Below are 12,485 nucleotides of genomic sequence, written 5' to 3'. Positions count from 1 at the left end.
AGTCATCTCACATGGGGATCAAATACCCTGGGCTTGTAAGGGTGGCACGTGTTCAGCCAGTGCTTGAGCATAGAGTAGGTGAGAGGCATTTAGCAAGCAGTGTGGTGCTTTCTGTGGCACTTGTGCCCTTCTGGAAGGGGCACTCCTGGCACTCCAAGTTAGAAAATTCCTAGGGGGAGGCTCTAGTGTTTGAAATTACGCTCCAGGCAGATGAAGTAATTTCATTGTCTGGAGAGTTCAGTAGCTGCTCTAACTGACTCATTTTTCTTTCCTGGGAAGGTCTGGCATATCTGACCCAATTTAACTAGCTAATCGAAGCAATTCCTTTTTACTGAAGGCCAAGTGACACAAAATATTTAGCACACTAATAGTGTTTCCCTGATAACTTATGATTCTTCGAACTGTTGAATAGCTTTTATTGATGTGGATGTAGGCTAACTATTTCACTGGTTGCAGTAGAGACAGAAGAGACTGGCTTGGTTCCAAGTAGGAATATTAAGATACATGCTGCTTTGTTCCCAGGATGTTTCTGATTTGTTTGTCTAAGTAAGCCAAACCTCAGTAAAGGGCTGCTTTTTGATTTTTGTGGGCTACTCATCTGGCTGGAGTTGTGGAAGGTGGCAATCCATGATTTACAAGAAATGTGTTCTGCTTCTGGAGATGGAAAATGAGCATTTCCCACATTTATTGCTCATTTTATATTTTTATCGGGAAACAAAAACATAGCCAGGAAGTACTTAGAACTAAGCACTTAGTTCTTAGAGAGGTTGGGTGTGGTAGAACTGTGAGGATACAACATGAAATCCTTACCTGACAATTTGCTTGTCTGGTTACCTTTCTTTTAAAAATATATATGCTCCTGTGTAAGGGAAGAGCTGAGGCTGGTTAAAGAGAACATATAAAGAACAGGTTCCTGCAATTAAGTAGCTGCCAAAAATTGATCTGATATTTCAACACATTCAAATCTTTCTATTGATATCTATTACTTTTCCTGAGTTTGGTGATATTCTTGGCCTGAGATACTGATGGCTTGGGAGGAAGTGCTCATCTGTACACAGAGATTGTATGGTCAGCTCTTTTCCTGGCAAAATTTCCTGACTCTTCTTGGCAGTATTTCTTTAGATCTGCTTCCTGATAGCAAAAAATCTCAAGGCAGCACTAATGAAATTGGTAACCACATTAGTGCAGAAGTCCTACATCCGAGGTTGTCTCTCCTAATAGTGGAATTTAGACACTGGTTTCTTCTCCGGTACCTATCTCAGTCTTGCTGGAGAAAAGTAAAATATCTTGGGCTGTGTTTTCCTGGTGTCTGTTTTCAGCTTTTGTTGTTGAGGCTGTCTCAATAAATCTTTGTTTTACCTGATAATCTTTACCTCTTTATCTCAGCTCTGAAAACGCAATCTAGGGTGTTTTGAGAAAGTGATTGCTGTATTAACTGACCTGTATTTCACACGTGTTTTTCCCCTTAGTTTCTGGTGAAATTTTTCCCTTCCCCTTTGCTCATCAGAAGGCCTGAGGGGAAGATGACTAAGGTGGTGCTTTAGTTTTAGAAGAGGGAGCAGACAATTGAAAGAAGTTGCACATTGCTACTGTAGATGTGTCTGGGCTGCAAGACAGACTGAAGAATCTGAGTGAACTGTCTTGTGGATGCAGTGCAGAGATGATTTTGCATGTGCCTGATGAAAGCTTCTAGCTCTGTTCGGATGATCTGGGCCACATAGGTGACCTGTTAGTATCACAGTGGGTACCATCTTTTCCTAAGGTAGGTCATGGTATCAAATGCTGTGTGTGGGCCCCAAATAAGAGATTTCTTCAGCAGTGCTGAGTACTTCCCATTGACTCAACCTGGGAGAGAGATAGAACTTGGCTCATTTCAGTCCATGGCTCCTTAGGATAGCCTTCAGTCTATCTTGAGGCTTTTGTGGGGAGGCCCAGATCTGCCCCATAATCTTTAGAGCCAGGCTGGCCGTAAAAAAGAACAGGAACTCTGTAAACACTGCTATTCATGGCTAGCCAATAAACCCTGAAGAGCTGAGCATGTGCATCTTATTGTTTATCCTCAGGCAGAACACAGGTCCTTGCCCAAGGACTTTCACTCCACTAAAAACTTCCCAGTAAGTGATGCCAACAAATTTGGCATTTCTATAAGAAGAATTGGAAGTTTGAGGTCACAGTGATGAAAAATCCCAAGAGTTGCTTACAGAGTCCTTTGCACTGTGCTGCAGTTGGATTTATGGTGTAGGAGTAAGAACTGGGTCACCAGCCCATGCTCATTTTGAGGGGAAGTGTTTTAGGAGCAGTTTGAGAAAACCCATCAAGATAGTAGCGTGTCATTATCATTATTCATCAGTAGATTTCCAGGTGGCTTCAAAAGCCAGCAGTAATCACCAGTCCCATCGGCTAGATAAGAAACCTGAAGCAGGGAGAAGGAAGGAAGCTCATCTGAAGAGACTCAAAGAACCACAGGAGCTCCATCCAAAGGCTGCGCAGGCTTGCAATTATCCTTCTAGATGGCTGCTCTTTCTAAATTTTCCGAATAATACAATGAGTAATGACTGATCTATTGGTCATTCATGATCCTTCTGTAGGTCACTCATGTTCAGTTCTTGTGTTTTGTGTGCTCAGTTTGGAGACCCTGCCTGTGATACTGCTTTTGCTGGCTGCTAGGATTACCAGGTTGTTTGGAGCAGCCATTGGACAATGCCTCAAAAATGAGCTTTTTCACCTGAAAAATTTAACATTTCTAAGCCCTGATTGCTGGAACAGGAAGAGAAAAAGCAGACCCAGACGAGGGAAAAATGCATGAGAGCAAATTGAGTATGCTACAATGGCAGGGAACTCTGTGTTAGACCCATGAATAGACTCAGAGCATTTTGTGAACACTTGAGGCAAAACTAGGGAAACCTTTCTTAAGTGAGGCAAAATCACATAAAGTAATTTTGAAAAGCTAGTCATGAAATATCATTGGTCATTAATGGATTTCTTAAAAAATAAAAGGGGAGATGAGTCAAAGTGAGGAATAAGCATTTGTCTTAGTGGTTTGAGGTTTTAATGGCGCTTAAGACATCACCACGAATGCTGTGATGGAGCTATATGAAACAAGTCTTCCTGCTGGGATAGAGGTGAGGAGATTGAGCTCAGGACATGGATGACTCATCAGGAAATAACTATGCCACTGGGTCACCTGCTCTGGTGCTTGGGATAGATGGATCTCTCTTAACAAAAATAAACATTGGAGGGAGAAAGAAAGTATTTAAAAATTAGGAGATATGACAGGATGCTTTAATCCTTTTCTTTTTTTAAATGTTTATTTTTACACAGCTTTTATCCACTTCTCTTCTAGCCCCTGGCTCTAGTCTCAGGCTGGTATGATTATTCATTTTCTCAAACTTTCTCACACATGTCTGTGAATAAAATACATGCATATGTAGAGTAAGTTTATAATATGGATCAATTTATTTTTGTATTCTGTAGGAGAATTGTATGTATATATATGCATGCAAAATGTAAGTATGTAAAATGTATTGTGTGGGAGTACATAAGGCAGCAAAACTCTTTCAAGAAGATGAATCTTTTTATCCAGGAGTAATTCATTACTTTAGAAGTTTTTACCTTCTTTTGTTAAAAATAGAAACTTTTCCCATGCTATTCTCTTAAATTTGCAAATTGAATGCACTAGTGAAAACCAAAGCTCTATGAAGAATAAAAGTTGGGTTTCTAATGGTTGTCTGTCCTGAGAATGACTGCCAGTGTAGACTCTCCTCTGCCTAATGAGGATGAAGCACATTCCTTTGCTCTCTGTGAGTACCCTAATGTTCTCCCTCTTTCTTGATAAATCCATAAATCTTGACATTTGTGTGAAATAGTAAGTCTTGCCATCTCTGCTCTCTTTTGCCATAAGGAAAAGGACCCCAGGAAAGGTGTTTTGCATGTAACTTGTGTCACAGAGTGTTTAGTTAACACTGCAAAGGGTTGATCTGCCACCTGGAAACCAACATAGAATGCACCAGCAAGTTCTAGTCCTCACCCAGGGCTGAAACCTGTCTGTGCAACCAGTAGTGCAAAGGCAGGTACCTTTGTACATTATTATAGACACAGTAAACAAAGACTTTTTGTTTCTTCTTCCTTAGCTGTCATAATGAAATTTTATTATTGCAGTGGTTTTATCTGCCTTCTGATGAGCATGAATGTCGTTAGCCTCTTTCCCACGCTCTGCATCCATGTCTCAAGGTGCGTCTCTTGGTTCCACGGCAGCCCCTCCTTTCCAGCCCTTCCTTTCCATGCCCCGTGTCCCCAGCTGGCAGAGCAGGCTGGGCTGTGGCTGAGCCCGGGACAGCCGATGGGAAGGAGCGCTGGAGCAAACCCAGCGTGCGGGCGCTGGCCTCTTGCTCCCTGTGGAGCAGTCTGGGCTCAGGACCAGGATCTGCTTGGATGTGGAGAGCAGTGGCATGGGTGTGCATTTCTGTCTGGCTGGCTTTGGACCCTGGGCATGAGTGAGTGAGAGGTATCCTTGCTGCAGGGACAGTAGCCATCATCTCCTCTTTGTCTGAGTGGGAGCACCTGGAACACAGCTAATCAACGTCATGTGCTTTCTAGGAAGCTGGTGTAAAGATGCAGCAAGAGCTGTGGGGAAGGTAGCCTGCTCCTTTTGCCTTCCTGCTCCCAGGTTGATGCCTGGACTCCTGTTTCCCTGCTCCCATGTGAGGATGGTCCTTTGCTCCCCAGGCAAGAACTTGGTTGTCACTCCATGGCTGGGGCTGCAGCTATGAAGACCTCTTGCCCTTCCCTCTGCAAGCCTAACAATGGCACTTTGATTCAGGGATCTACTGGTGGCTGCTGCTCTCCTCCAACTTTGTGTCCATTCCTACCCTGTCCACCCCAAATGTGGTGTGGATCTTGTGACAACCTCTGCCCCAAGAGCTCTTGTTTGAGATGCTGGCTGCAGGGACAAGTGCAACAGGGGCCCAACTTCAAAAAGATGAGTCTTCCCTGATCACTGGCTTGATATCTTCCCAAAGGCCTCCTGGTGCAGATAGGTGTTTGGAGGAGATTTGAATAAGGAGAGGGAGGAGGCCTGACAGCTCCATCTGGGACTCCATCAGCCACTCACCATTTGTGTACAGACTTGATGCTCTGCTGTGGCATTGTCCTTGTTGTCATGCTGGTGGCTCTGGTTCTTGCTCTGCCTGTTTATTTTTACTCCATTGTTGTATTTACTGCTCCTGAACTCTTTATTCTTGTTGGCTCCTGATAAATGACTGTCTCTTATTAGCCTTAAATTACTTCCTCTTAACAACCTTTAATTATTTGCTGCCATCATATCTTGGTGCCACATCCTCTTAATTAGGGTTGCCATACTAGTAGAGACTCTTCTGTGCCTTTGTTAAATCCATTAGCTTTGCTTCTGGCTTGTCTTGGCCATTCTCTCATCTTTTCTTACTCCTGCTTCCCCATCCACTTGTATCTTCCATTGATACTATGGACCATCCTTCCTGTTCTTTCCTGTTAGCCTTTATGGTCCTACTGCAACCCTCTGGCCGCCAGGTCCTTCTTGCCTTGTTCTTTCAAAACCTACATCCTTTTTTGGGCACTGGAGAGTGTTGGTCAATTTATTTTATTTTTTTCTGTCTCTTCTCTGTTTGCTTTTATGCATTCTTTGATCTGTCTGTCCAGTTTCCCCCATCCCTCTCATCCCTCTTATTTCTTGCTTTGAGAGTGGTTTTGGTTTCTTTTCTCTGCTGGTGTCCCTATTCCTTTGGTGGATGCACTTTGCAACTTTCTTTTCCCCTTTGCTGACAAGCTTTATTTTGAGAACTGTTTTTTCTCAAGGCTAGTTCCAGTGACTCTTTGGAGACCCTTTTGTTGAGTAGCTCCCAGAAGCCCCCATCTCACTGTACTCAGTCCACCACATCTAGCTCTGGTACTTGTTTGCCATATAATTATGGAATGCTTGGGTTGGAAGGGACTTTAAAGATTATCTAGTTCCAGCCCCTGTGCCACAGGCAAGAACAACTTCTACTAGAGCAAGTTGCTCAAAGTCCCATCCAGCCTGGCCTCTTCCCATTTTCTGCTCAGGCTCCTGCTTGGAGCACTGTTTCTGTGCTCGGGCAGTCAGATCCTGCCTCTCCTGGTGCCTTTGGGTGTTCCACCTCCATGGAGCTTAGGTTTACCGGTTTGCTACAGCATTCAGTGTCCATCACCACTCTACATTGTGCCCTGTGTTGTTGTTAGCAGAACTGAATCCATTTCCAGGATCACCACTGTATCCATCTCTCCTGACTGTTTGCTACCTTCTGCAAATCCTACCACCTTTCCTTTGTAGCACCACCAGCACATTTCCTTTTGTGTTGGCTACTACTAAAGTGTTTGCTGTGGAAAAACAATTGGAACTTTGGAGACGAGAAGAGGAAGGAAAAATGGTCAAACCTAGAAACAGATAAACCTTGTTAATGAGCCTAGAATTAATCTATTCTCCCACCTTAGTCTCTTTTTCAAATTCCTCTGCTCATAACCCATTGCTGAAATGTCAAGTGCCTGCTTCTCTCTCTCATGTGCGGGTGCCAGAAGTCCTGCAGCCCCAGTGCCTCTCTGCTCACCCATGTTGAAAACTGGCACAGCCTGCACCTCACCCTCCTGCCCACCCTGCACATGGGGCTTTGTCTGGAACAGCCATCCTGCCTTTCAGCACAGGGGCCGGCAATTTCCATAGTGCTGCCCTTTCTTTCCCAAAACTGGAGCACGAAGATTTCCAATGCTGTCTGTGTTTACCCAGAAGTGTTTTCTTTGCTGTGCCACATCTTCATGGCCTAGGCCATGTGCCTCATGGATGCAGCTGACAGAGGCTGGTGAGGCCAGGGTGTTTTGCTGGTACTGGGGAGCCATTTGCAAAGCAATCTTTGTTCAAGAGTCTCACTTGTCAGTTCTCAGGAGCTGTCTGCTTGCTCCAAGCATTCGGCAAGATTACGGGAATGATTCTGTCTGTGTAAGTCATTAGTTTAACTAATATTGTATCTCTTTATTGTAAAAACCTTCTTTGAGGTTAATTAATGAGGAGTGGGAGGAGATAAAATGAACTCTGGTTTTGCAGGTGAAACACCATTCCTTTAAAACAAAATTCTTGTAATGTTAAAAAAAAAAAATAAACCCACTTAAAAGAAACCTCTACTTCTTCCTCTGGGGAGACTGTTTCCCACAGAAAGTTGTACCTTATCCCCCCCCCTTTCCTTTTTTTTTTTAAGCAAGATATTCCCTGCATGTCCATATCTGCCTATCTTCAGTCCTTCTCTTAACAAAGTGATAACATCTTGGATCACCAGGATGTACGCCGGTGGCTTGTCCCTTCAAAACACATCAGGTGCATAACATAAGGTATGGAAATGCTGTGTGAATGAATGAATCCTCAGATGGGGGACACAGCTTTCTGACTTCCCTTCCATAGTGCCATGACAGCTGCCAGCTCCTGTCACATCTCACAGAGCCTCTTGCACCATGTGCTGTGCCTCAGTGATAAATCTCAGCAGGCTCTCAAGATGTCCGTGTGAAAAACACTCTGTCTGTGAAGAAACATGCCTGAGAGTGAGTGTGGTGCCCAGCTCTCCCTGTGGTGTCCCAGCCTTACCCCAGGAGATGGAAGGTTGCTGTTGCCGGGGACATCCCAGGGTGCTGCTGTGGAGGGGGTGGCACAGCCCCTCTCTGCCCAAAGCCACCATCTTCTGCCAAGGCTGGCAGAGACCTTGCAGACTGCAACAAGCCCGGGAAGAGCTTCCTTAGGTGTGGCTCCTGACTGTCATGTCCTTATCAGAAACCCGCGGGGAAGTTTGTGTTAGGCCTATTCTCTTGCTAAACAGAAGTTCAGCTTCCAAGTCGGTCAGCCCAGCTGGAAATTTCATTCCAAGTGAGGGTGCCTTAGGGAAAGAGCAATGTAGAGGGACCCTGCAGCTCTTGTAGCCTTCCCTGTATCCCATTTCTAATACCACCAGCCTCTTTTGGTGCATAGCTCAATAGCACCTTGGCAGTACCTGGGCTGGTGGGGGAGGAGTTCCTGCTTGGCTCTTACAGAGGACGCAACTGCAGCACTCTCACAATGCATTCAGTGCTCTCCAGCTGTGTTAAAGATTGCTTTTTGCTTTTTCTCCACCAGGCAGATGCTAACCAGAAAATAAGTCCCTACTAAACAGGTTTGGAACTACCTGGTCATTTTGATTGTATGATACACAACAGCCTTGAAAGCAACCCCATAGCATCAGTGTAGGGTGCCATTTTTCGGAGGTGCCTTGTGCTGGTTGGGGTGAGGATGGGCTGTGAGGCTGATCATTTAGCTGCAGAAGTGGAGACTGGGCTGCTGAGCAGAAGATGGATGAATTTTCTCCAAAAAATGTGTGTTTGGCTGCAGCCCAGTGCCTGTGTGCCTTGGCATGCTGTGTGCTGGGATGGGTGAGGAGCAGGAGGGGCGGGCGTGGGGGGAGAGGCCTTGGCACCGCGGCGGGGCGGGCGGCATGCCTGCTCCAAGGAAGCAGGTGGGAGGTGATGGGAACCTGGGAGCTTTTGGTGGCATGGCTCAGCTTGCTCTCTTCTGCCCTGCCAGGCTGGGGCCCTGGCACTCCCTGCTGCTATGCTCCTGTTCCACATTCTCTTTGTTGCTTTTCTTTCCTTTTTGGTGAGCCAAACCTTGTTTTGGAGGGGGAGAGAGAGTGGTGCAAGTGAAAGAGATCTTAGTCGGTGGGGAAAGCGGAGACTCATTCTTAAAATCTCTTGTCTTCCCCTTTCCAACTCTCAGAGGAGCAGCAAAGCACTTCCTGTGTCCATGCAGGAGCTTGCCTGGGATGCTGGCTCCAGGAGGATGCTGTCAGATCCCAAGGTGCTCTCTTGCAAAGCTGTCCATGGAAATGTGTGCATGAGTGCATGAGGAGGGCCAAAACACAAAAACATCCTGTTAGTTCTGCAAGGGAAAGCTCATCATCACACACGGCCCAGCCTGGAGCTGTGTGCCAGTTCCTGAGGCAGGCAGGGATAGAGGTCTGCATGATGGGAACTGAGTTTGGTGTTAATCATCACATCACAGCAGACTCCCAGTGTCTCTAGTGTAGGGATTTTGGAAGAGTGACTCTCTGGGTGCTATCAGAAGGCGTGTAAATGCATGCAGAGCCAGCTCATGCACCCAGCAGGGAACAAGCCCTCCCTTCAGGAGGGAGTGGGTGGGCCTGCTTGTTGTCTGGGCCTGAGAGCTAGGAAACACCCCAACGTCAGTCCTGGCTCCAGAAGCAGGCAACAAAACTGTGTTGGTAATTGCAAGCCATGCGGGGATTTTTGATGGCCCTACCCCACACTGGTTCATTCCTGTCTGGAAGAAAAGAGATGTTTTTCTGCAGTGGGCAAAGGGGAGCTGTGATCTCCTCTCCATTTCAGTCACATCCATTTTACAGCATTAGGAGTGGCACTGGCACAGCTATCCTGGGGGGGATGAGAGCCCTTAAATGCTTTCTTGGCATTTCTTTAGACATCAGCTGTCACCTTTGTGGCATGGATGTAGTAAGGGAGTCCTCTCTCCTTCTTGGTGAGGGGCTTGTGCTGGAGATTGTTTGGCCCATCAAGGCAAAGTGATGCTGGCTCAAGGAGCACTGAAGCCTGCTGGATCTGGGTGGTGGTTTGAGATCTGATATGGTGAAATCCTGAGAGCCTTATGGGGATGTGAAGGGAGGTGAGGTTTTTGACTGGCTGTAGAAGGGTGTGGAGGGCCTTCCTTGCATTTCTGAGAGGTTATAGCAAGTGCAGAGGGTGAACAAAACTCTCAGTCAGTTGGTAAGACAAGGCTATAATTAAAGCCTTTCAACCTCCTTGCCTGACCTAATTTTTGTTAAATCGAATCTTGCCTACTTTTAAACTTTGCCTTACCCAAGGATAAATGCAAAGTAATGCAATTAGGTTCAATGAAAAACAAATGGTAGAAAACTGATCAGTGATAAAAATCTGATTTGATCTCCTACAAAGTGGTGGTCTTCCTGAGGCTTCCTTGCCCTAGCAAAAGCTAAGTTGCCAAGGGGACCTTTGCTTCATCTATCACTCAAAAATATAATTTCCCTTTACTTTTAACACCCAAAACCTCCAGCCAAGCAAATAATTAGTGTGCATCAAGCTTGTACCAAACAAACCAGGACAATGTCCCCACCATTGCAATTAACTTCCAGCACTGTTCCTCATTCTCAAATAGCTGGGATATTCTTGCAAAGGTGACTGTGGCTCACCAGAGCCTTGAGGCCTCATACAAGGTTGCTCTGACCACTTTTCCTACAGAAAATATTTTTTTTTCTTCCCCAGGAAAGGATTCCATTTTAGGTGTGAGTACATCTCCCTGAGCAGCAAGGGCTCATCTCTGCCTGTGAGAGTGGAGGTGGAGCTGGCTCTCCTTGGTGCCCATATGTTGGACACACAGCAGCATAAGGTGTGGGATACCCCTTTGGTGAGCTGGAGTCAGATGTCCTGGCTGTGACTCCTCCAAGCTTCTGATACACCCCTGGCTCACTCATGGGCAGGGCAGGCTGAGGAGCAGAAAAGCCCCTGATGCTGTATAAACACTGCTCAGCTGTAACTAAAACATTAATGTGCTCTCAACACTGTTTTGGTCACAAATCTGAAACACAGCCCTGTATGAGCTGCTATGAAGAAAATATCCCAATCAAAACATGTACACCTCTGATTTCCAGTGAGGAGGCTAAGTCAGAGATTTTATCCTGGTATTTTGTCACAAAAGGAAAAAAATGGATGAGATTTGTAGGTAAAAACATAATATTTCATTAAACCAACTGTTATAAATGCAAAAAAATAAGACAGTCTTTTTGGAATAGGGCAATTCTTTGGTTTTGAGCTGTAGGCATGACAAGTAGGTTTTTTTCTACCTATACCAATTAGCTTAATAAAAGACAGGTTTGCAGTCATGCACTCAGAGCAGGTGACTGCCTCTGTACTACTGAGGCTATAACGAGGTAAGAAGTATAAAAGCAGCACCTGAAGAGGAGGAGACCTGCAAGTATACAGTGAGTGTATAAATCAGGTCAAAGAAATGAACAAATTAACTTGTCAAATTCAATAACAACGTGACATGTAATCCAAAGTTCAACTGTGTATAGGTTTTTATTGCTTGCTCAGAATCAACTGCTCCAGTACCCTGCTGTTGTTTGTGTTTCTTCTGAGTGTGTTAGTGCTGTTATTCCAAAGAAGTAATAAAACTTCAAGAACTGGACTTTGGGTTTACACTGTTTGTGCTTGGGAATTGAAATTTTTTAATGGAATTTGTCTTTATCACCTAGAGAGACAGAGTGTGTGAGAGAGAACAAGCAAGAGGCAGAGTTTTACATATCTACATCATCATGAATTTCAAAGGGCTTTACAAATCCTACTCTTCCAAAATCTACTAAAATGCTGTGCTTTGCATATGATTATATGAAGCTCATTAGTAAGAGTACTAATGAGCCTCTACACACCCGAGGCAGATAAATGAGGTTCCAGAGTAAAATGATTTGCTTAAGGTCAGACTCCTGAAAGTTGACAGCAGAGCTGGAAATAGAAACTATTGTTTCCCAGTCCCTTGTACCATATTCCCACGGATGGAATGTGAGGTTTTTTTTTTTTTTTTTTTTTTAAGATGAAAACACTGCTGTTTGTTCATGCTGTTTCATTTCTTATGTCTTCAATGTAATCTTCACAAATGCAAATGTCCTGACCTAGAGCTATATAAGGCCTTCATTAAAACCTCCCCACAATACCAGCCTTCATGCAATTGTATAAAGCAGAAGGGGTAGCCCAATTTAACAATTCCCACGCCTCATAAAATGATTGGCCTAGTTTCTTTAAAGTGGGTTAAAGCCATAGCCCCCAACGTGATTGAACACGGAAGCCACACCATTAATGGTCTATCTTCTGCCATTAAGGTAGTGAGTTACTGGGGAGTGAGGCAAACAGTGTTTGTCTTTCATGCACTAATAGACAATTTTGCATGTTTTTTTTATCTTTATTTTCAGTCTGCAATGGAGCACACTGACCTTCCTCCTCCCTTCTCCTTTGAGGAGCTGTAATTGGGATGGGGATGAGTGCAGGGAGGTGTAGAACTGGTGCTGCACAAGAGAAGTTCCAGTGTTGGCCTCGTGGCTCTGTCCTGGACATGGGCAGCCACTGAAACACCCTGTGCCCACGTTGCAGAGAGAAACTGGGCAGAGTGTTCCCACTCCTGGAATGAAAGCAGGCAGGCTAACAGAGCTGCCTAGAAACTCCTGGTTACCCTGTTCAGAGGGTAACCATAATGATGTGCTTTACCTGTGAGGGGTGAAAACTCCTCTGGTCTCTTGCCCCTCTCTCCATGAATGCCTTTTCTTCCCTGCTGTACACACGTCTTTTGATCACTTCCCTGAACAGCTGTTGCTCTTGTCAACAATTTAGAGTAAGGCCAGTGAAAGGGGTTTTGACAATTCTAGGCTTGCAGGAAGGCTTGTGGC

The sequence above is a fragment of the Agelaius tricolor genome, unplaced genomic scaffold (assembly GCF_023055355.1).
Source record: "Agelaius tricolor isolate 1412-34295 unplaced genomic scaffold, bAgeTri1.0.p SCAF_9, whole genome shotgun sequence".
Lineage (NCBI taxonomy): Eukaryota > Metazoa > Chordata > Aves > Passeriformes > Icteridae > Agelaius > Agelaius tricolor.
The sequence above is the reverse complement of the archived record's forward strand: the minus strand, read 5'-3'. Positions refer to the sequence as shown.